At 39.9% G+C, this 23,334-nt stretch overlaps 1 protein-coding gene across 1 annotated transcript in view; it reads left to right on the plus strand.

Annotated features, from left to right (window-relative positions):
- The window catches only part of Pard3b (par-3 family cell polarity regulator beta), a 986,690-nt gene that overhangs the window by 70,116 nt on the left and 893,240 nt on the right, over positions 1-23,334 (plus strand). The gene's annotated exons all lie outside the window — the stretch shown is intronic.

A 23,334-nucleotide genomic window follows, 5' to 3' on the forward strand; every position in this document is an offset into this window, starting at 1 on the left:
GTATAGCTCTCTTCCTTCTGGACCATATTCTTGTCTGAGAAATTCTACCTGTGATAAGAAACCAGCCTACCGTGGAACCGGTGCGTCTTGATAATCAGAGAGCACGGTGTGTGTGTATTGGAGAATCACAGAGGTCTAGCTTGTACAACCAAATAGATCCTCACTAGTGGGGAGACTATGACAATTTGTGTATATTTCACCCGTTGTCTTTTATATTAAGTTGTAATGATGACTTAAGCCAATGAATTAATGTAGTTAAAATGTTATATAGTGTGCTGGAAACTCTGTAATACCACTCTTGGTGGACATGCCTACAGCCAGAATGATGAGAGTACCATAACCTATCGCATACAGAAGTTTCTTTGGGTAAAAATTGAAAAGTGGTGTGTGTGTGTGTGTGTGTGTGTGTGTGTGTGTGTGTGTGTGTGTGTGTGTTGTTCACACATGCACATGTGTGTGAGTAAACATGCGTTTTTGTGTGTGGAAGCCAGAGGTCCACTTCAGGTGTTTTTTTTCTCTCATGTTCTCCATTATTTTTTGAGACTGAGTCTCTCACTGAATTTGGAGTTCTTTGATGCTGCTCAGCAGGCAGGCCAGTGAGGCTTGGGGATACACTTGTCTACATGTTCTGAGGCAGGTATTCCAGATAGACCTGACTGACTTTTATACAGATGCTACGAACTCAAATTCAGGTTCCTATGCTTGTATGCCAGATGTTTAAAGTCTCTTTAAATCAGTCAACTTCTTTTAAAAATAACAGCTTAAGAAAAAGACAACTATGATCAGTGCCTTGCTCAGCCATCATCAGAGAGGCTTTCTCCTGCAGCAGATGGGAACCAATAGAGAGAGCCCCAGTCAGACAACAAGGAGAGTGTGAGTGTGAGAGACCTTGGAAACACTCAGTCCTAAATGGTGTGCCTCTATCAGCTCCATCTCCTTAGGGGTCAGGAAACCCTGCAGAAGAGGAGGCAGAAAGAGTGTAAAAGCCAGAGGAGATGGAAGACACCAAGAAACAAGGCCCTCTGAATCAAGAGGCTCACTACACATATGAACTCCCAGAGACGGAGGCAGCAAGCAGAGGCCTGCACCAGATGGGGTCCTCGAGCTGGAAGGAGAAGTGGACACATGCCCCATTCCTAACCCGACACTAGCTCCAAGTGATAGGTACTTGCAGATGAAAATTTAATTTTCTCCAGGGGAATCTGAGTGGAGAGAGAACTACTCTTAAAGACAGCCTGCATGCCTAGCAATAGATGGCCCAATGTAATTGGACTCAATGGCATCTTTGGAGGTTCTTTATCTCATAATGTCATACCAGGGCTCCCCCTTCTTTATTATTTTATTTATATTTATTTAATTTCCCCCTTTTAACCCCACTGGTCCTTTGTGTATATATTATGGCTTCCAGTTTTGTGTTTTATTGGGATTCCAGAGTGTATGAACGAGTTGGTTTCTGTGTCTAGATCTGTTTCTTGTGCTTTTTCTTAGGCCTTCCATTCTGTTTGTTTTGTTCTATCATGATGTGTTAGTTTTTATTTTTCTCATTGTATTTTATTATTACCCCTTAGAAGTGAAAGGGGGTGGATCCAGATGGGCAAGGAGGAATTGGGAAAAGTAGAGCAGGGGAAACTGAAATTATGATCTATTAAATGAGAAAAAAATATTTTTAGTAAAAGAAAAAATATAAAAAAATAATATTGCAGTTCCCATTTCCTTCTGTGACCTCTTGGAGTACCGACACTGAAGACAGCCATTGATGCTGCTGGAGTACCGACACTGAAGACAGCCATTGATGCTGCTGGAGTACCGACACTGAAGACAGCCAGTGATGCTGCTGGAGTACCAACACTGAAGACAGCCAATGATGCTGCTGGAGTACCGACACTGAAGACAGCCAGTGATGCTGCTGGAGTACCAACACTGAAGATAGACAGTGATGCTGCTGGAGTACTGACACTGAAGACAGCCAGTGATGCTGCTGGAGTACTGACACTGAAGACAGCCAGTGATGCTGCTGGAGTACTGACACTGAAGACAGCCAGTGAAGCTATACCCATGACATGAGAACAATTCTCTGCAGTAAATGACAACACAGAAAGAGAGAGATGGAATTGGGCCTTTAGTTTTATCTAAAATTTCTTGCATTGCAGACTTCAGATTTGTGCTTAACTCCTACACATATGGCTTAGAGCACTTTGGGAACCTGATTTTCCTTGCTGCTTTATTGCACTTTTGAAATTATCCTTTCTTATTTTGTGTTCTGAAGTAGTTACACTGTAAACAGGTTTCTTGAATAAAGAATTCCTTTTGTTTTCTTTCCTCTACTTCCACACTAGCTCCTTGTTTTCTCTCTCCGTATCTTCTTCCTACAGAGGCCTTGTCCTGTGGGTTTAGCCACTGCCTGTGCCTCACTTGGCATTGCAATAAGCCTTTGCTCTTTCTTTCTGTCTCCCTGAAGCAGAACACTGAATGTTGGGATGTGGCTCTTCCCAACAGGCCCTTGATCCTGAGTATGGAGAAGGTCAACATTTGAGCATCCCTTTGCATTCCAAGTGACTGTGGTCCAGTGGCCTGACTGCATGACCAGGGCTGAGCTCATGTCTTCAGGTTCTTAATGTAAGCTGAGGGATGTCCTCCAGAGAATTAATTGGCAGGCATTTCGTTATCAGCAGCTCCTGGTGGCGGTTAGAGACCTGTCCTCTTCCACTTCGCTCATTTCTTCTCTTGCAAAAGTACAAAATGTCTTGAGACTATCTCAAATATGTCATGATTATCAAACAGTTGTATTTATAGTATCCTTCACAGAGTGAATGACATGACAAAGACATGAGCAAAGAGCACTTTATATGGTGGCACATTGCTAGGGAGGAATATGCCGAAGTTCTTGAATGCAGTTGTATTGGTATATTTCCATGTTAAACAAAAACTGCCATCAGAGTGTGACTTCTGGGCATTCATTTTTAAGGTCATATGAACCAAACTTATTGCCACATCAATCATGCTCTACAAAAGCAATATGCTTTCCCCTTAAAATTTATGTACCTTTGAAGTCCTTAAGTTGATGATAAAAGCAATAAAAGTCAATCACACTTCACACTTGATATACTTACGACCTTATAGAAATGCTCTGACTTTTTTTTAGTACCACAGAACTACTGGTGGATTACCTAACGAGTTAACAAAGCATGGGGCTTACTGCTTTATATTACAAGTAATTTTCTTGTTAAGTAAAGGGTTTAGCTTAAAAATACTTTATTCTAATAGGATTTATGTCAAAGAAAGCATACATGTTTAATGTCTATAGTTTGTGTTTGGAGATAATTATACACACTAAACCATCACTATAATCAATGACATAAGTATATCTGCCACTTTTAAATGCTACCTCTTGCTTCTCTTGATTTTTTTTACAAGAATACATGCATAAAGTTTTCCTCTTTAGCAATGAGAGACTGTTTGCTATGTAGACATCATGTTGTGAATGCATCTGAAGGACTTATTCATCTTGCAAAACTGAAACTTTGTACCTGACCATCTCCTTCTCCCCTTATCCCTGGTGACAGTCATTCTGTCTTTTATGACTACACTCAAAATGACTATTTGTTGTTTGCCAATCATGGAAAAGTTGCTAGGATAGCCAGTGACACTTTCTGAAGTTCTGCCCTGTGGAGGTGACACACAGATTGATTGCTTGTGGGCATTCAATTAAGTGTGCCTTTAAAATTAGTGTGCAAAGATAATGCGCTTTGATTTTCCATTAGATTAATTTGGTGCAGGGGTTTTATGTGATAATTACCTTGGTGTACGATTATATTTATCAATTGTTGATTGTTTTCCCTGGATTCATCAAGACTCCTAAAGATTAATTTGTGTTTTAGACCCTCAGTGTTTTTATACTAGAGAAATTTCTGACTGTTCCCATAGAAAGTAAAACTTTACTAAACTCCCTCAGAGATGCCATCAACAGAAAATCCCATCACAGTTTAGCAATAATTTATTCACTTTGGGTTTCAATTTACCTATGTCTCCATATTCTGGGGACAGACCTAACCTTGAAGGTCAATGAGCAGCCATCTGGCTATGTGACAGGATTTCGGATTCTCCAAACTGTAGCTGGTACACTTGTTACACACTGTCCCTGTTTTATACTCTGCGACACTGGGCAGGGCACATTGTACGGTGACAGTGAGGTAAGGGCTCTAGGACTAGGCTGCCAGAGGCTGAACTGCTTCTGATGTTGACAATTCATCCACCTACTATGGTAAAAGTTTTTGTCCAGTCATTCCCACATAACTTCTCAGAGTTGATGTTCTTATTGTACGTCAGACCTCATTTGACACAGAGCAGATTTTAGATTTTCAGTGGTCAGTGTTGTTCAAAATGACCTGTTGTTGGTGTTGCTTTGTTCAACTCCACAGTTTACTACTTTGATGAGGTGCGACCATTGCATGAACTCCACTCTTGCTCGTCAGCATTAGCTCTCCCCCATTCCACATCCTCCTTGGTAGTACAATAGGACACACATTTCTGGAAGTCAGAGCAGTTGATTCTTTATGAATAGACTCTAGCAGCTGGAGAAGGGAGGCTGGAAGGAAGCAGTGAGTTCTCCGTTCCTTCTGACTCAATGCTAGACTTGCTGCAGGCTGCTGGGCATGCATGGTTGGTTGACCTTTCTTTTCACTAAGGCCTCTGATCCTGCTCTATCGTGTAAGAAGCTTTGCAGGATGCTTTTAGCTTCCACAGGCTGCTTGAAGTTCTAAACAGTTCATAACTTCTGGAGTTACCTGCTTCTTGCTTCATCCCTCCACCTGCTCACCTCTGTTCTGTTTACTCCCATACATTCTACTGCATTGCCCCTCCATTTAATCTCCCTTCACCACCACCTCCGCCACCACCAACAGCCACAACATGAAATTAGAAAGCTATAGCATTCTGGTGTATACTCTACAGTAATGAAAATGTGCATGTTGTATCCATCCAATCTGTCTTAGTTAGGGCTTTATTGCTGTGAAGAGACACCATGACCATGGCACCTCTTATAAAGGAAAACATTTAATTGGGGCTGGCTTACAGTTCAGAGGTTTAGTCCACTATCATCATGGCAGGTATGTATAGTGGCATGCAGGCAGACATGGCACTGAAGTGGTAGCTGAGAGTTCTCCATCTGGATCCATGGGCAGTAGGAAGAGAGAGAGCCACTGGGCCTGGCTTGAGCTTCTGAAACCTCAAAGGCCCCCCCTCCCCCCGCCACAGTTACATACTTCCTCCAACAAGGCCACACCTCCAATAATGGCATCTCCATAGTGGATATCCTGGAATAGCTCTGGGTTGAGTAGAAGACAGAGGGGGTTCCAGACAGCTTTGCACTGAGGGGCCGTTTATAGAAAAGCTCACACTGTGCGCTGAACCTGGCGTGACTGGTGCCTGGCAGTGACCCGGGAGCTTTCCCAGCCCAGAATGCCCAGTGGAAAATAGCCATGCCTGGCCATGGAGGCTTGCAGTGCATGGGATCTCTGTTTCAGTGAGTCTGGAATTGCTAGGTGAATGGCAAAAGGAACAGAAGGAATTTGAAGAAATTCTGTAGTTTATTCTGAATGCCATTATTCTAGTTGAGAGACCGTCATCTGCATTTATAACAAATTCTATGCACAGGACACTTTTGATGTTAGAAAGGTGAGTACTGTGGCTTTAAAATACTTCTGTGTTCTGTACATCCAAAGGGAATGGCAAGCTTGTGTCATGTTAGTGCTTGGGTTGTGTTTGGAGGTGGGGCGTGGCAGTGGAGGGGCTAGCACAACAAACATTCAATGAGTATTTTAATGAGTGACTTGTAAAACATATCAGTTTGAAAGGGTGTGGTATCTCTTGGATAATTCAAAAGGTAGCTCGAGGGACAGCTATAGGGGCTATTAGTCACCAAAATGTCGAGTTAGGAGAACAGAGCTTCTAGTCCAATGAAGGCCATGTGTGGAAGAGGGTTGTACTTTTGCTTTGTGCTAAGCCAGTTTCACTTAAATCCTTGCTCACACACCCTCATCCAAGCCTCGAGGCCTGTGTTTTGCTAATTCTACAGATTGACTTGGTCATGATGCTGCTGCTAAATAGTTTTGCTAGTCTTAGTAACCAACCAGTGCTTTCCCTTCATCTCCTACAGAACCGTCTGAAAGAATATTTTCTTCAATGTATCAATCTAATTTTTACCTATTTTTGATCTATAATATTAACTCTTCCTACAGTTTCTAAACATAGAAGATATTTCACTTTCTAGTTCAGTTTGTAAATGTGGTAAAGGTGTTCAGAAGCCTCTGATCTGGAGTTTCTGTGAGTTGCCATTGTTTGCAGCTGGGCTTTGTTTGAGTTGGAGGTGGAGAGAGATAAAAGTTCAGCATACAGCGCACTAAGTGTAGCAGTTATCTTTACCTGTTTGGGTGCTATGGAAACCTCATTCAGCTGCTTAGGTGAGGCTTTCTCAAAGATGATAGATATAGATTGGCTTTTGAACTCCACATAACTAGAATATAAATTAGTGATTTTTTCTTATATAGAAGAGTAGCTGTGGCTGTTCTATATATATATATATATATATATATATATATATATTTTATATGTATGTATGTATATGTGAGTGTGTATGTGTATTTAGTGTTTGTTAGTTCTTTGAGAATTTCATACATGCATGCAGTGTATATTGATCGTATTCACCCCAGTCCTCACCCTAACTCCTCCCATATCTGCCCCTTAACACCTTTCCAACTTCATTCATGTCCTGCTTTTTAATTATTTTATGATACACAGCGTTCAGTTTGTGCTGCTTATATCCTCATGGGTGTGAGGCAATCAGATGGAACATGGTTGACCTACCATGGGCCACACTCATGTAGAAGACTGACTCTTCTTCTCCCAGAATCCATCAATTGTTAATAGCTCTTCAGCTAGGAATGGAAAGCTGTGAGCCCTTTCTTCCTCCATGCTGGAGCATTGACCGGCTTGATCTTGTACAGGTCTTGTGCAGGCAACCATAGCTGTTGTGAGTCCATGAGTGTAGCAGTCCTGCTCTGCCCAGAAACACTGTTAGACTCAGGCTTTCCCCAACCTGAAAATCTTTCCTCTTTCCTGTGGTTGTCTTTGAGCCTTGGGGCAAGGGTTGTCATATTTATGACTAAGAACTCCATTGTCACATATTCTCTATACCCTGGCCAGTTGAGTTTCTGCATTAACTGCCATCTGCTGGACAAGGAAACTTCTCTGATGAAGTTACAGTCACACTGATCATAGAGATCAGATTTAGGGGACATTTTGATACTATGCCTATTTGGCAAAATAATAGAAGTATATGGAGCTGGAAAATTCCATCTTTGCCCTCATTCTTCTCCTGTGTTATTTCATATCGAGATACTAGAAATAACCAGGCAGTGTCATTATAGTGCTTCCACAGCTGTTCAAAAGTTTTTCCATGGAGAGTCACTAAATTGCAAAGGGTCAATTGGGTTTATCAAATGCACCTTCATTGTATAGTTCTTTAAATAGTACACGTCCTCTTCAGTCTATGTCAGAAGAACAAAGGCTGGGTTCTGATGCCAGTGAAGGGTGTCAGCATCGGCAGTCACTGCTCTTATCACCAAGGAGTGAAGCCATGCAGGCAAAGTCCTTCTTACATCTGTGTTCCTTCCAGCATGCACCACTCAACCTGGGGGAGGGTCTTCCCCTCTCAATTAATCTCAGGAAATTGCTAACACAGTGGCTCTCAACCTTTCTAATGCTGCGACCCTTTGATACAGTTCCTTATGCTGTGGTGACCTCCAACCATAAAATTATTTTTGTTGCTACTTCATTACTCTAATTTTGTTACTGCTATGAATCATATTGTAAATATCTGTGTTTTCCAATAGTCTTAGGTGACCCTGTGAAAGGATCATTTGACAAGAATCACAACTCACAGGTTGAGAACCACTGCTCTAACACAACCTGTTAGAGCTGTGTCTCTGACAACCAAGATTACCTTTAGAGTTTTGCGATTTATTTTAATATTCTAGAATAAGTCCTTTGCTAGGTAAAATATTTCCTCCTATTCTGCACCTTGTCCTCACATGCTTACTTTTGTTTTGTTAAGATATAAATAAATCTGCTTGCCAGGGGAATAGTTATAAGATTTCAAAAGAGAAAAAACAGCAAAACATGGCATACTTCTGGGTCTACGTGCCCTCTGCTTCCTGAAATCCAGGAACAACTGAGGCAGAGGACAGGGTTGTCCCCTGAAGCCAGGGCATCTGTTTCTTAGTAGTATAGCTCCCTCCAGGGAGGACAACCCTCAGGAGGCGTGCAGAGGCTTATCTGTCCTTCCTACAGAGGAAATTCAGTGGCTGTTGAGAAGAACTGGTGACTTTGTACAAATCAAAAATGTTAATAAGAGAAACTTCACAAACGATCTCTTCCTGGATGGAGGGGAAGTGGTGTTGTCTTAGTTCACTAAGTTCACTAAGTCCCTCATCAGCAACCATGGTCATAGATAACAGACCTGACAGAAGTCCCAGCTGATGGCAGACATCTTCCTGCTTCAACTTGGTTCTTTCCAAGTCATTGAGTCCTTCTAACTAAAGCATTGGTTATCACCCTGTTGGGTGTGATCCCCTTGGGGGTCACATATCAGATAGATATTTATAGTATGATTCATAACAGTAGCAAAATTACAGTTCTAAAGTAGCAACAAAATGATTTTATGGTCAGGGGTCACCACAACTTGAGGAACTGTATTAAAGGGTTGCAGCATTAGAAAGGTTGAGAACCACTGATAAAGCATGGCATTGCTCTGAGCTTTAGGTGTATTTAAATCAAAGTCTTGAAATTATATTTTGAATGAACACTGACCTAACCTTTGTTTTTGAGCAGGTTATTATGTGGGAATTTAAAAATTTGTGATGTACATTTCATAGTTTTTTTCCTGTATGATATAAGGAAATATTTGTATAATATAAAGAATATTAATTCTGTGGAAAAAGGATGTAGGTTTCCTAATAGGTCTCTAATAGTTTTTCACATTATGTTTATGCTACTTCAGAGATTGTATATATGCTTAAAATTATAAAAGATAAATTGAGGCTTCTTTCTATAGATAGTCACAGTATAGAATTGTAGTTATCACAGAGTAGAAAACCTTAGTTTTGTATCTGTGAGGTAAATGGCAACTTTAATGTTTCTGGCACAAAGAATTGATAGTTACTATCTGGAAAATTATTTTTACTTTTTCTTTATAAAATTACTAATAGTTTGGTAACTGAGCCATCAGAATCCCCCAGGTGGGCAATTTTGGGAAAGTTTGGTTAAATATGTAGGTTTTATTTGATACATTCTCATGTAACTGGGGGAAGAAACTGCCAGCAGATTATGTTTTTTCTTTTTTTTTTTTTTCTTCGGTTTTTCGAGCCAGGGTTTCTCTGTGTAGCTTTGCGCCTTTCCTGGAACTCGCTTTGGAGACCAGGCTGGCCTCGAACTCAGAGAGATCCTCCTGGCTCTGCTTCCCGAGTGCTGGAATTAAAGGCGTGCACCACCACCGCCCGGCAACCATCAGATTATGTTTGACAAATGAGTTATTTGACGAGTTACCCCACCCACTAAATTAAAAGTGAGTATACTTGTTTCAGGTTTTTAGGGGCTTGCTTCCACGATCTCCCAAGGAGCACTCGAGATCCTCATTACAGTGGCATAGTGTTTGCATGCTATCCGCATCCCCCTCCTGTTCCCATGAGTCAGCTTCGGATCGGGTGTGATACTGTGCTGTGGACACAGCACCGCACCGTTGCCAAATGCACAGTCTCTCAGGTTGTTTGGAGACTGATGGCAAGGGAGAGATTTGTGCTTGTTCAATGCAGATGCCCCTTTTCCTTTCCAGGATATCTGTCTCTGGTTAACATGTGGTAGGGTTTCAGGGTTGAAGAATTCATGGTTATGGGAACTGAATGTGTATTCCTTTACCAAGTCCTTGCCTGCCTTTCTTTTTCATGATCCCATTAGCTGATCAATGTGGAACTCTGGTTCTCCTTTGGCTGGCATGGTAGTAAAGGTCCCCCCAGTAACATTTGCTATTGCTATCATAGTATTTGAAGTGCCCATGAAACCAAGGGAAGCCAATGGCAATATACTTTCTTTCTTTAGAGATAGGTAGAAGGTAAATATAATTTTAAAATGCCCTTTTCTTTATTATAGAAATAAATCTGGGTAAAAAAAACAAGCCTGTTAGAAATATGAAACTGTGAAAGAAAACTTAAGATTGTACAAATGGAATTGTTTCCTTCTTTGTGTTTTTGAATGAGTATGTCCTAGTCTTCCAAAGTTTTGTTAAGTCTGATCTCTTTTAGTGAAGTACAATGACACAATGTGTCTTGGTTTTATTGCCCAGCTTCCCACACCCTCACATTTTGGAAAGATCAGAATCCACTGTCCTGTAGCATTTACTGTGAAAGCTTCAAAAACAGAGTGAAGGTAAAACCTTCCGGAAGCACCTTGATGCACAGTAGTCAGTGTATTTTGTTGTTCTAAATTTTTGCAAATGCTTTCCATTAAGATCATTAGCTATCATTATTTTCACATTTGATTTTAATTGAGTTAGCAATAAAATGCACATTTTTTTGTTATATTTGGTAGGTTTGACAAAGGTGTACATCTATGTACCAAACTTCTATCAAGAGAAGAGCATTGCTGTTGCTCCAGAATCCCCACATCTCCCTCCGCCCCACAGGTTTGCCTCTTACAGGGCACACTACTTAATGCTTGGCTTCTCTCACTTAGCCTCATTTTTTTGAGATCTTTCCCTGCCACTACATGCATTTGTAGTATTTCCCCCTTTGTTGACAGGCAGTATCTCCTGTGAATGTGCTTTCGTTGACTTCTACATCTTCCGTCTTCCTGTTCGAGAGCACCTGAGATTCCAGACTTTTAACCCCAGGAGACTACTTTTTTATGATCTAATTATATAGTTAATACATGTTAATCAAAAATTAAAGATTCGTTTGTGATCAGACTGCCCAGTCATTTTTATGCAGTTAGTTCCTAACACATGCACTATTGAAAACTTTTATGTATAAGTGTTATAATCTAGACTATTGTGGCTACACCTTACTTGGTTGTTTTGAGTAAAATTCTTTGACCTTTAATTAGTAACCATCCTTCTAAAGACAGAAAGGTTTCTACTTAGCTTCCTTCTCCCTGCCTCGTCCCATCTGAGGAAGACTGTCTTCAGAAAGGCCACTGTGAAGTATGTAGATGGCCGTGTAAACCAGCTTCTAAATTCTGCTCATTTGCTTTTGTTTTAGGAAAATAATGTTAGTTGTTTTTAAATTAGTGAACAGTGCTTTTGGGACAGTTCATGGGGATGTTTGGGACTGTGAGATTATCAAATATGTTAGGTAAAATTTCTCACATGCCATAAGGATAGTCTATAAATGCCTAAACTTACAGGGATGAAAACAGGTATTTTTTGGAAATCTTAATGATTTCAAAATTTTTCTGCTGATTCTTCTACAGCATCAAAATTGTTTAATCAGCCACTTCACATAGACAGGGGCAGACACATAAATAACTGAGTTCAAAACTTCATACATGCTAGAGGGCACATGTTGTATTAGCTCTTGCAGGACTGAAAGTCATGAGTATCAGGAGTTCAAGGCCTGCCTGGTTATATGAGTTCTAGTGAGACCTCTTTCTTTAAAGAAAGTAAGTAGTAATGTCCACCTGACTTTGAGATTAGAGAGAGTTGAACTTATAGAATGTATTAAATAATGAAAATGTTATGAAGTTTTCAGCCCAGTAAGGTCAATCCTTGGAACAGAGCCTTTGAACATAACACTGTTCTCTACAAGTTTGATCCTGTTATCCATGTGCAGGAAAAGACTGGCACACACTGTCTTGACATCCCATCTGGGGTACACTTGCCTGGAGAAAGAAGAAATGCATGATGGGAAATCATGTCTCTTTATGTGATAGGCTGGGGAACATTCCATGGGGGTGCAGGACTCATAGGGGTCACGTGACGAATGTGCTAAGGCATTTGCCTCACCAATGGCATGTGCTCTGTGGTAAAGCCTTGGGTAGACACAATCTGTAAATGGTCACAAACAACCCAACAAGGCACCTGTGTCCTAGTGCTTAAACTTACTTTTAAAAAGATACCATGAATTTGGATACCCTCCAACACTTTTTCAAAAGAAAAAAAAAATCAGCAGTCAGACCTCCAGCTGCTCAGAAAGAAGAGTAAGTTTAAGATCCTCTGGAAAATGTCTGTGGAGGAATTGTACTCTTTTGAAAAAACTCCCAAGTGTGACAAAAATGGAATTTCCAAGAATTAGGAATTTGCCCCGGTTCCTCCATGTTTGGGGTTTCTGCATGTGACACCTGAGGTAGCCTTTGCTCTTCCCTGTCTGTGTGGGCTGTTGTATTCTTTCTGCCTCTTGCTGGATTCTTGCCTCTAGCTGGAAGCACTCTCATTATGTCCAAAGATGTTTCAGATCCCAAGTATTTGAGTCACTGTCTTTGCCAAGTGTCTCTAGTTTCCTGTTCCAGGTCACTTCCCCCAGAGTTATCTGTCAATGGCATGGACCATCTCTCTGCCTCCCGCCTGTTATTTCTGCACGATCTCCATCTTTTTATCCCCTTGTTGCCGATGTCTCCAGAAGCATTGCTGCAGCTACAGGAACCATAGTAAAGGGGTTAACAGCTGCATGCCCAGCATCAGCAGCAATCTCTACCACCTGTGTGGGCCACGAGGGGCCAGACATGGTTCCTAGCATCTTACATGAACTGTTTCACTAAATAGTACAGTATCTCTGTCATCTCAAGACTATTATTATGTCTAATAATGTGTTTCATTGCCTGAACTCTATTGAATTTGAATTATATTCCATTTTAGGTTCACCTAAATATTTTATGTGTGTGCATGTGAAAATTTTCTATGAAAATAATATACTAATTCATCTAATACTTTAATGAAGTGATATAGTCCTTGCCCTGTTTAGGAAGTATTTAACAAGGGCCCCAAACTGTTTTTGATATGGGGGTGTTACAGACAGAGCCCAGGAGATGGGATAGAGGCCTGGCTTGGCCACCTCATCCATTATTCGATCTCTTGTCATGTAAAGTGGGGGTAATGAGCTACCTCCCAAGCTTCTTATGGAAGGTAATATATATGAGAATGCTTTATAAATTATTAATGTATCATAATAGAAATCATTTTGCCAGCTTATTAAAAAATTATGAGATCATCTTTGAGCCACTGGACGTTGATTATCTTCTTTCCTCGAGATTTGTTTACTCTTATTAGGCACATTTTCCTTTTGGTTAAGCTGCTAAGATAGCCTTCCTAATTATCTTCTCTAGTTGATCTCCTCTAGAGTTCAATGTACATCTCTATAGGTGTCTTGAGGTGGATGCTCTCTGGCTTAAATATTGGTGGCGTAAGGATTAATTAAATATGCTTATATTAGTTTGATCATTAAGCATAGAACAGATAAAAGTGCAGGGGATGTTTCAACATTTTATTTCTCTCATGCAATGTCATGGAGTACTGGTGCCACTAAACTTGTTTTTCTTAGGTGTGGCTGTTTCATATATAATATGTGTTATTATATATGAAATATATATATATATATATATATTTCCTCACATGTATATATTATATGTGAGAAACTAGTGCTGCCCTTGGTAGGACTCTGCTTCAGAGCGTTGACTTCATGACGTGAGGCAAATGACAGGTGCACGTCAAGTCAGTTAAGGACACCCTGTTGGGTGTTAGCATTTCAGGCTGTTACCATCCTTTCATGGCGCTGACTCTGAAAGCCTTGTCTACTTTGGTGTTAAGGTTAATCTGCTCGAGCTCTGCCAGTACACATCAGCTGGTTGTTCCTGCCTCTCTCTCTTCACGCTTTTTGCCCGCCACCTCCAGAAGCCCCATTTCCATTGCCCTCCTTCCTACTGTCTTGTGCTCTTAAGGTTCTGAACTTAGCCTTCACTCTGATTTCAGAGCCTTGGATTAATTTAGGCCAGTCTTACTGTGCTTATGCTTCTACCCCTACCATATGCCAAAGATAATATGGTAAAATCACATTTAGTGTGATAGAATTGCATTCTATCCTTTCCAGCAAGTTTTAGACAAACTTTAGAGTTGGCAGTGGTCCTTTTTATATATCCGGGGCTTTCAAACTATCTTTGTAATATCTCCATATATACATCCATATTATTGACTTATGTCCTATGGCGAATGATGTCCTTACAAGGGGTTAAAATTGTTTCTCTTCAGTGGGTGTTTCTAGTGTGAAGTAGAGGTGTGGTGTGAACACTACCACTGTTCACACCTACTATTATTCTTCTTCCTCTTGCTTCATCCTTGTTGGTTCTATGCAGTTTTCCTAGAGTACATTTGTTTTTTTTTATTATTTGAACTCTTATGTGTCTGTATATTTAAGAGGTTGTCAGGAGCATTATGTATGTCTGTTCATTGGATTTACAATTAACACTGAAAGAAAGTTTTTAATAATCTTGTCTGTTGTCACATTAAAATGTACTAATAGTTTTTAAAGATACATTATTCATGGTTATATGAAATCCTTATTATTGTATTCCTATCCAAATTATATGTCTTTCAAGATATAATATACCTCCAAATTTAATATGCCTTGATTAAATATATAATATAGTTATCAGCTTGAACAACATATACTACCCAAGCTATATTGAGAACATGCTTTATTATTCCCTGTTATTTGACATACACTGAATTCTAATATTTATACCATTGTAAATTTGGAGAATGGATTTTTTGGACACAGATTTTTAAAATTTAAAGTTCAATTAGAATCCTAGGAGTTAAATAACCAGGACAAAGCAATACTTCTAATATTTCTGGATAATTTTCTCATTCCTGATTTATATTTTTGGGCACTCACAGTTTGTGCGGTGAATAAATTAGTTACTGCTTTCTCTTTGTGTGTAACCTCTCCACACCTCTCTCTGTGGATGTGGTTATTTTTGTTGTGGTGGTGGTGGTAGGTTTATTTAATGTGCCCCTAAAGCTGTGCAGCAGTGAAAGTCTTTTCTTTGGGAGACTCTCTGGTTCTGGAAGAGAGGAAACACATTGTGCTGTAGTGGGTATAGGAGTGTGATGAGGAGATGGGCAGCAGCAGACCCTGAGAGGAAGGGTAGGGATCAGAATGTAGGGGAGCAAGATAGAAATTAATTTTCTACATTGTGCTGCTATCAGCCTGGGGCGCCAATGTCCTATGTTAAAGAATGATCTGGTAACAGGATTGATTCTAAAAAAGATATAGCTAGATTCTTAGTAACCAAGAGAAACTTACATAAACAGTGAAAAAGTGCTGTGTAGGTTTATAAGGAAGAAGTGTGGGCCTTGAGCTTTGCTGTGGGTACTGTAACCACGTTTGCTAGTTAGGAACCTGAGGTGGATCAGGCAGGTTGAAAATAGAAGTTTACACTTCTGTAGAAAATCAGTGAAGAGCCTGCATTGCTTAGCAACCTCACATGTTTATTGAAGTGATGTCAGAGACACAAGTGATCTACCACCCTGTGCAATAGTCCTTGGTCACTACATTGGCTAAATGAATGTGCTCCTTCTGTGCAGAGAAAGAACCAAAGAGCTGTCATCCAGAACTCAACATGGTGAGGTGATTGTCATGTACTAGGTAGTGCAGCTCTCTGTGGATTTAAACGGGTTGTAGCAAGAGATGATTTTGTTATCTGGAGTAAACTAGACTCTGAAGAGGTATTGCATCTAGCCACTTTTAGAGTGTGAATTAAAACCATTTCATTATTGTATTGGTGATGTTCCTGGCAAGGATGCTGAGTTTTTTTTTTCTTCTTCAAATATAGTAATTGTACTTCATGGTTAGCATTTTTCAAGGTTGTCTCAGCCTATAACCAGATGGAAATGAAAGCATAGGGCTCATAACAAGTTGTTTTGCAGAATTTTAGACTCCTTTGAGAATCACCATATCTTTCTTTAAATCTTCGCCACATTCTCCCTTCTTTACATTTGGGTGGTTAGGCTTCTCCATGGCCAGATATTCATCCCTGACTTGCACGGTCATTACCATATGTCCCTGGCCAGTGTCTTTTAACCCTTCTGAAGCTCTGTGATTCGTAAATGATAAATCTCAGTAAATCACTGCAAAGGCAAGCCTGTTTTTCCCTCACAGATTGGTCCCAGTACCCTGGGACTGCAGTGAAGCATGTGTAGATGCCCTGGAAGACTGTTACAGGCCCCAGAGGTTTTGGTAGAGATTGGAAGACAACATCCCAAATGTAGACTTATAGTTCAAGCCTGATTCTGATTTATAAGGGGAAGAGGCACAGAATATAAAATTAAAATAGTTCAGGTGTCCTTGAATATAAAATTTTTCTAAGTGGAATTTCTAGGAAAATATGTTTTAAAATTTTTATTTAAGACTTTGTGTGTGTGTGTGTGTGTGTGTGTGTGTGTGTGTGTGTGTGTGTGTGTGTCTGTCTGGGTGTATTATGCACATGTATGTGTGTGTGTGTGCATAGTGTGTGTACTTGTATGCACACAAAAGCCATAAGAGGATGTCAGATTCTCCCAGCTGGCATTGCAGGCATTTATAGGTTTGCCTGGCATGTTTTGCAGATGCTGAAATCTGGGTCTCTATCATCCTGATAATTCAGTAAGTGTACATAACTGCCTAGGTATCTTTCTTGCCCCAGGAAGCATGATTTTAATGAGGAAGACAATGACAAAGATGTGCCTTTCCCTTCTCTTTACCATAGGTGCCCAGAAAGGATGAGGGCACTCAGGTGGCATTGCCAGGTTCTCCTCCTGCTCTGCTGATCCTACAGCAGGTGTCCGATGATAGAGAATAGGGTGAAGGGAGAAAGAAACCAGAGGAATCACTGTCTTGATTCCATTTTGCGGAGATGGCTGCTATGGCTCTACACAGAGGCCATAGCTTTTAGGGAATTCCCTCCATGTCATTTCAGGCTATGAGAAAATGCAGTGATAAGTTTGATTTTCATAAACCCACAAGATTTTACAAATTGGCATTTTAAACAATTGTCTTTAATAATGAGTGGGAATATGCCATTTCTTCATACTAGAACCCTATCATCTATTTTGAGAAGAAAATTCAAACTAAGGGGAATGATGGAGTTGATGGCAGTTAGAAAACATCAAGTTATCTGCAAAAGATTAGAGGCAGTCTTTGGTTTGGTAGTAAATCAATATCCTGGGACCCTACACTATGCAAACCAATGAAAACTTTGGCTATCTAGGAAGACAGTGCATGTAAAATGATAGAATTGGAATTGATTAGGAGCTTTTTGTGGCCTTTAGTAGAAGGGATGAGTAAATATGCCATCGGAACATTTAAGAACTGATAAAACTAGGAGGGAGAGTTGAGGAATGCATTTTGGGTGAGATGCATGCAAGATTTTAAATGAGGCTGTGGGAGCCTTGAGAGAATAGTGGGGTCAGGTGCAATTTCTACTTATGTTGAAAAATATTTGGTATTTTTTATCTTGTGTTTTGAAAATTTATTTCATTCCCAGATTAGTGCTGTGCTACCTGTTTTCCATGCTTATTGTAGATAAAAAACCAGACCAATGTAGTAACAATACCTACACGAGTCCTTTTTGAGATGAGAGGTGAACTCCATTGAGTTCCATTCACTCATGTCAGACATATAGTTGTGTTTGGGCACACCAGAGTGCTAGTTCACACTCTTGTTTGTAATAGCACTTTCATATATAATTACCATTACTTTGTAATTATGCCAATAAAATCTATTCTTTGGGAACTGTTCTGGTATTTCAAATACTAGAAGTAAGTGTGCTTGTTATCAGTTGTCACAGTGATTTTTCCAATGCTTGAATTTCTAAGAAATCAGTCTCTATTGTACTTCAAAACAAAACTGATGTCTAATATGGTCCCTTTTGAGGTAGCAGCTCTTTGTAGAACCTAACAAAAACAAAACTTTGTATCAATAAGAATATTCACAAATATTCTGTTTAGAAATATTGAGAAGAAAGGGAAATCAAGAAACTGTCTCGGAAAAAAGCCTTGAGGTTTATTTGAATATACTGCACCTTGAATCGTTGTAGTATTATTTTAGCCAGAGTTGGGATTGAACATATGGACAGAATGCATCTATACAGGACAGGACCCAGCTGGCTTGCTCCTCAGCATCCTTGGGCTTCATGCGGGCTCTTAGAAAGCCAAACAATTGTGCCTGAGCTTCCTTGACTTGAGGAGTCTGTGAGATGCACTGATCTCTGCCCCAGGTCACTTAGGTCACAACTGTTGGCACACACTGAAGACACAGAGTAGCCTCAAAAAAGCAGTGCCACCAGACTGTTGGCAGAGGTCAACATGGTTCTGGGATGGGTTTGTGGAGGTCATTGCCCCAGATGGAAATTGGCCAGACTGTTGTTTTTTATTAGTTATACATAAGCATTTAATGATGTATGCTTTTCACAGTGATTTAAGTAGACATTTTTACATGGAAGGTTGCCAATTCAGTACCAAGATTACATGGCAGACTTTCAAGTTCATTTTGTCGTGCAAAGGGCGTTTATGACTTCCTGCTTGTGACAGTAGTGGCATGGGGGAAGCCTTGTATAACTGCACAACTGACTTCAGGAGTTCCTTCTAAAGATTTCTGTTGTCACCTCCTAGTCTTCATCCCTCAGCTCCACACACTTGCTAGCCACAGTTGCTTCAGTATCTCCCCATCACCTCAAGTACAGCTTGTCTGAAGTTGAGACTGATGTTCCTGTGAATGCAACTCCTTCCCTAACCAGAAAAGATGTGGAGGACACTGGCCAGTTGCCCTTTTAGATGAGAAACTGCCAACTCTTTAGGGTATGGTCCCCAGTGTAAGTTGAGGTTCAAAGACCTTAATATAATTCAAGCTTGTTAACTTGTCGCTCTTGAAGCTAATATAAAACAAACATAAAAACAAATCCAAATCTTGTCCAAGGGGATGAAACCCAAGGTTGCAGGCTGGTTGATTTCTTGCTACCCTTAATTAGTTTTTCTCATCTCATGCCTGCTGCGAGAAGTCTACTGTTGGAAGTTTTATTTGTGTGTCCTGAGGAAGGCTGTTCTGTGCTTCACACTTTTGATTACATACCCCATCTCCTAGTGACTTTTTTTCACCTTCAAAATCAAGCAACACCTTTTTGTGGAGTTGATATTGTGTCATCAGGATGCATTTTTTCCAATGTTTGTTTATTATTATGTTTGTAAAAGGACATATCTTCTTAAGGATTGAAAATTTATTGAGAGGGATGCTATTTTACTAATGAGAGCACATAGCACATATATACAGCAGAAGTTTTTTGTGTGTATCTCAATTCTGGTTACCTTACTATAGTGTATAATTTTAAAAATGTATTTTATGTGCTACTTCTACTGTAGATGAAAATGATTATGTTATTTTCATCTTAAAAATAATTTAAGTGGCCTGGGGAGGTAGCCCAGCTGGTAAACGGCTTGCCATGTAAGCATGGAGACCCGACTTTGATGTCCACCAGAGGCCTTGCATAGTGGTGGGCACCTGTAGTCCTAGCTCAGGGGCAGCAGAAATGGAAGACTCTCTGGGGCTTTCGGGATGTTGCTTTCACTGCATTGGAAAACTTTAGGTTCTGTGAGAGACTCTGTCTCAAAGTACACAAGTACATACACTCACACACACAACATGGATTGAATATCGCCATATACTAGTTTGTTAATAAAAGAAAGTCTGTGTGTAGAAGGTTAAAATTCTGTGGCTCCCACTGATGCTTCCTGTACATAATCCACAGGTGACGAGAAGAATGAGTCTGCATGTCTTTGCTGTATATCCTGGTGCTACCTTTCACTTGGTTGTATTCATGTAATGGGGTTTGAGCCCAAGGCCTAGCACACACTAGACAAGTGCTCTACCACTAAGCCCATATCTGACCCCTTATGGTACTTTATGATATTTTTATTTTTAATAGAGAACAAATGAAATTTTGGTTGTGTCCATTGGTGGTGTTCTTCAGAACAGCTGCTTCGTGGAAACTGTTTACCAGCTACAATTTCAAATCTTGGGTGGCTTGGTCAAGATTTACATGGACGTGCTGGCCCTGTCGCTTCTTAAGAGGGTCTGGAGAAGTTTTATTTGATAATAAAACCCCAAGAATGTAAATGAAGACCAGTCGCTCTGGGTCTGTTTGCAACGCCCCCAGACTGTGTCAGTCAGGGTGAAAGGGAAGCGATGGAGTGTCTATATTTGCTTTACTGTGATAAATGAACACCAAGGCTAACTCTAGGCTCTTTGCTACAAAATGTGCAAAACCTCAAGGACAATAATTTATTAGAAAAACGCTAGTAAAATGTGTTCAATAAGGGTTCCATGCAGAATTTAGTTGACTTGTTTATGGCTTATTTGGTAACGGCAGTTATTCAGGAGAGGCGTTTACACCCCTCCGTTTTCTTCCTCAAGTGGTTCACTAATTATGTGAAGGACAAAACTGCTTTCAGCCTCCTGAGCTTCTTAGGCAGTAGTCTATATTTTACGTACTGTAGAGTACTAAGTAATTTTATTGTACATGGAAACTCAGGGCATTTTTAAAAATTTATGTTTTGAAATCATAATATATTCTCAATTTTTCCTCTTCTCTTTCCTCCCCCAAACCTCCCTATATACCCCTCCTAGCTCTCTTTCAAATTTATGGCTTTTTCATTAGTTTTTGTTAGATACATATATGTATATAAATATGTATTCCTAAATATAACCTGCTCAGTCCTTATAATGTTACTTGTATGTATGTTTTCGGGGCTGAACATTTGGATAACCAATTGTTGTGCTCTTGCCTGGGAAGACTATTTCTCCTGCTCCCAGTATTCCATAGTTGCCTGTAGTTCTTTGTGTAGGGTTGAAGCCCTGTGAGCTTTTTTCCCTGTCCCCTTGGACATGTCTGTTGTCCAGCTGGCATTTAGGCCTTTTAAATCTTTGGTCATAGATGGCTACTATTCATCAGCTTGTAAGCTAATAGTCATCAAGTGTTCCTGAGAATTCCTTTAGACTGATCTTCCTCGTTTATGCTTCTTTATCCATGTGCTCATCCCTAAGTACTTCTTAAGTAATACTAAATTATTTAGATGCAAAAAATACAGAGTGAACATATTGCTTCTTTTGGCTAACTACAACCAGATGTATCTCCTTAGACATCAAAAGTGGACATGTTCAAATTTCAAAAGCATCTGAAGAATGCCATGTTCATTTGCTTTCTTGACTTTGAAGTGTATTTTTGAGGTACAATATCTGGATAATCAATGTCTTTTTATGGCCCTTTCAGTTCATGATACCATTAGATGTGTGTGCAGGATCAGTGTTCTTTTTTTCTCCCAGAATGCTTTGTAGTGCTAGTTTAAGCCCTACAGTGTTAATAGTGAACTTCACATTATGAATTTGCTAGCATATTTAGTTTGAATATGGGTACTTGATTTAAACACACTTAAAATTGGAGTGCACACACTTCGAATAAAGCCTGTGTAGCTTAAAAAAAAAAAAAAAACAACAACTCTGCACTGGCCTGTGTGTCCCTGCGCCCCTGTACCAGCTTTTCTGCCTGGCATATGGGATGTTGCCTGCCCCTCAGGATTCTTTAGTTCTGCTACTAAAGTTTTTCCTTTATTCTAGATGAAGAGAGGGCTCTGAATTTATGACCAGTCTTCCTTTTTTCTCTTTACTACCTGAAGAACTTTCAATATCTTGCTTTAGTTTTCCATGTTCTTTGAGCTTTACATGCACATAAATGCAAAACTGTATTCTGGAGCGTCATTCAGCAATATATTTGAAGCTGGACCTTGAGTTACAATGTTACAGGCCTATAATCATAGTTATTCTGGAGCTGAGGCAGGAGGATGATAAGTTCAAGGCCTGTCTGGATGACTTAATGAGATTCTGAAAATAAAGTAAAAACGCAGAACATACAGTTTATTAGTGGAATGCTTACTAAGATCCCTGAGGCCCTTAGTGCCAAAGGGGGAAAAGAGCTTAAAATATGCTCCAATATGTTTGAGATTTGTTCATGTTACCACATGGAGCTTTAATTGTTACTCTTCATGGGTATAAAAATGTTCTCATATTGATACACTAAATTTTATGTCTTTTCTTGATGACTATTAGTGATGTTTCCAGGTTGGAACTTCTATGGCCAAGGTTTCATGAAGACAGTCTTCTTCTACACGTATTCCAGTGTGGAATGGAGCTGCCTTTTGTGCACAGATGAGTGGGTTGTAGGGTTAGACTCATTTTCAAGCACTAGTTCTTAAATTTGGGGAAACGTGTCAATGACAGCTGTTCTCTCTCCTGATAAAAGCATACTTCTGAGCACACATGCATACAGACAGACTCCTGTTTAAAAACTTGTACAAAATAGATTGGTCTTTTTAGTTGTTTTTGTCTATGGGACAATGTGTCTTCACTGCCTTTGAAAACTTAGCATTTCTTTATTGTTGCATCCTTTTTATATATTTGACAGCAAAATGTTGGTATGAAAATGGTCATGGGCAATGGAGTTGAGAGAGGTGAGCCTGTGCCCAGTTTCTTGCCTCTTGGTTAATTTGTATCAGGTATCTATATTCATCCTGTCTTTTATAGGAGGCAAGGTGATTGAAAAAAATAATAGTTCTTTTAGGAACAGGATTAGATTCTAACTTTGAAGTGGGATCATAATAAAAGGTAGGTACACGGGGAATGCGTGATTCTGCTCTGGAGTATGCCTCATGAGGAAGCTTGAGTGCTGTGTTGGATGCCTCTGGTTAGCTTCTGGCTGAGGAGCAGTAGGAGCAAAAGAATGTGGTGACATTGGCTTATTCTGCCACATCAGCTGACTGGAGGAGAGGGCCGTTTTAAAGACAGGACACATTTGTGCTGGGGTGGTTAGGAGGTTATGGCGGTATGTTGCATATCCATATGTTGGATTTCATTTTTCTGCTATAAAATGGAATAATGGAGCACTTACATTAAAAAGAAATCTCTGAAGTTGAGATTTTAGGAGGCACCTCCTGGGAGAAGTGATTTTTTTTTTAAGTGAGATATCAGTATTTGTTGTATGTTCTTTTTCTTTGGAGTTTTTATTTCAAAGGATAACAACCATTTGGATAGGAATAAATCTTTTACTTTATGTTTATTTCTGGACACAGTGCCAGTTTATTGATGGAGGAGAGTTTATTCCCTAAATAAACTAATTTCTGAACTGGTATATTTTTCCCATCTCTAGTGGACCGAGCAGAACTCTTAGAAGCCTATCACACAAGATGATACCCTGAAGTGAAGTGGCAACTTCATG

The sequence above is a fragment of the Peromyscus californicus genome, unplaced genomic scaffold (genome assembly GCF_007827085.1).
Source record: "Peromyscus californicus insignis strain IS unplaced genomic scaffold, ASM782708v3 Scaffold_21__1_contigs__length_65335640, whole genome shotgun sequence".
NCBI classification, from domain to species: domain Eukaryota; kingdom Metazoa; phylum Chordata; class Mammalia; order Rodentia; family Cricetidae; genus Peromyscus; species Peromyscus californicus.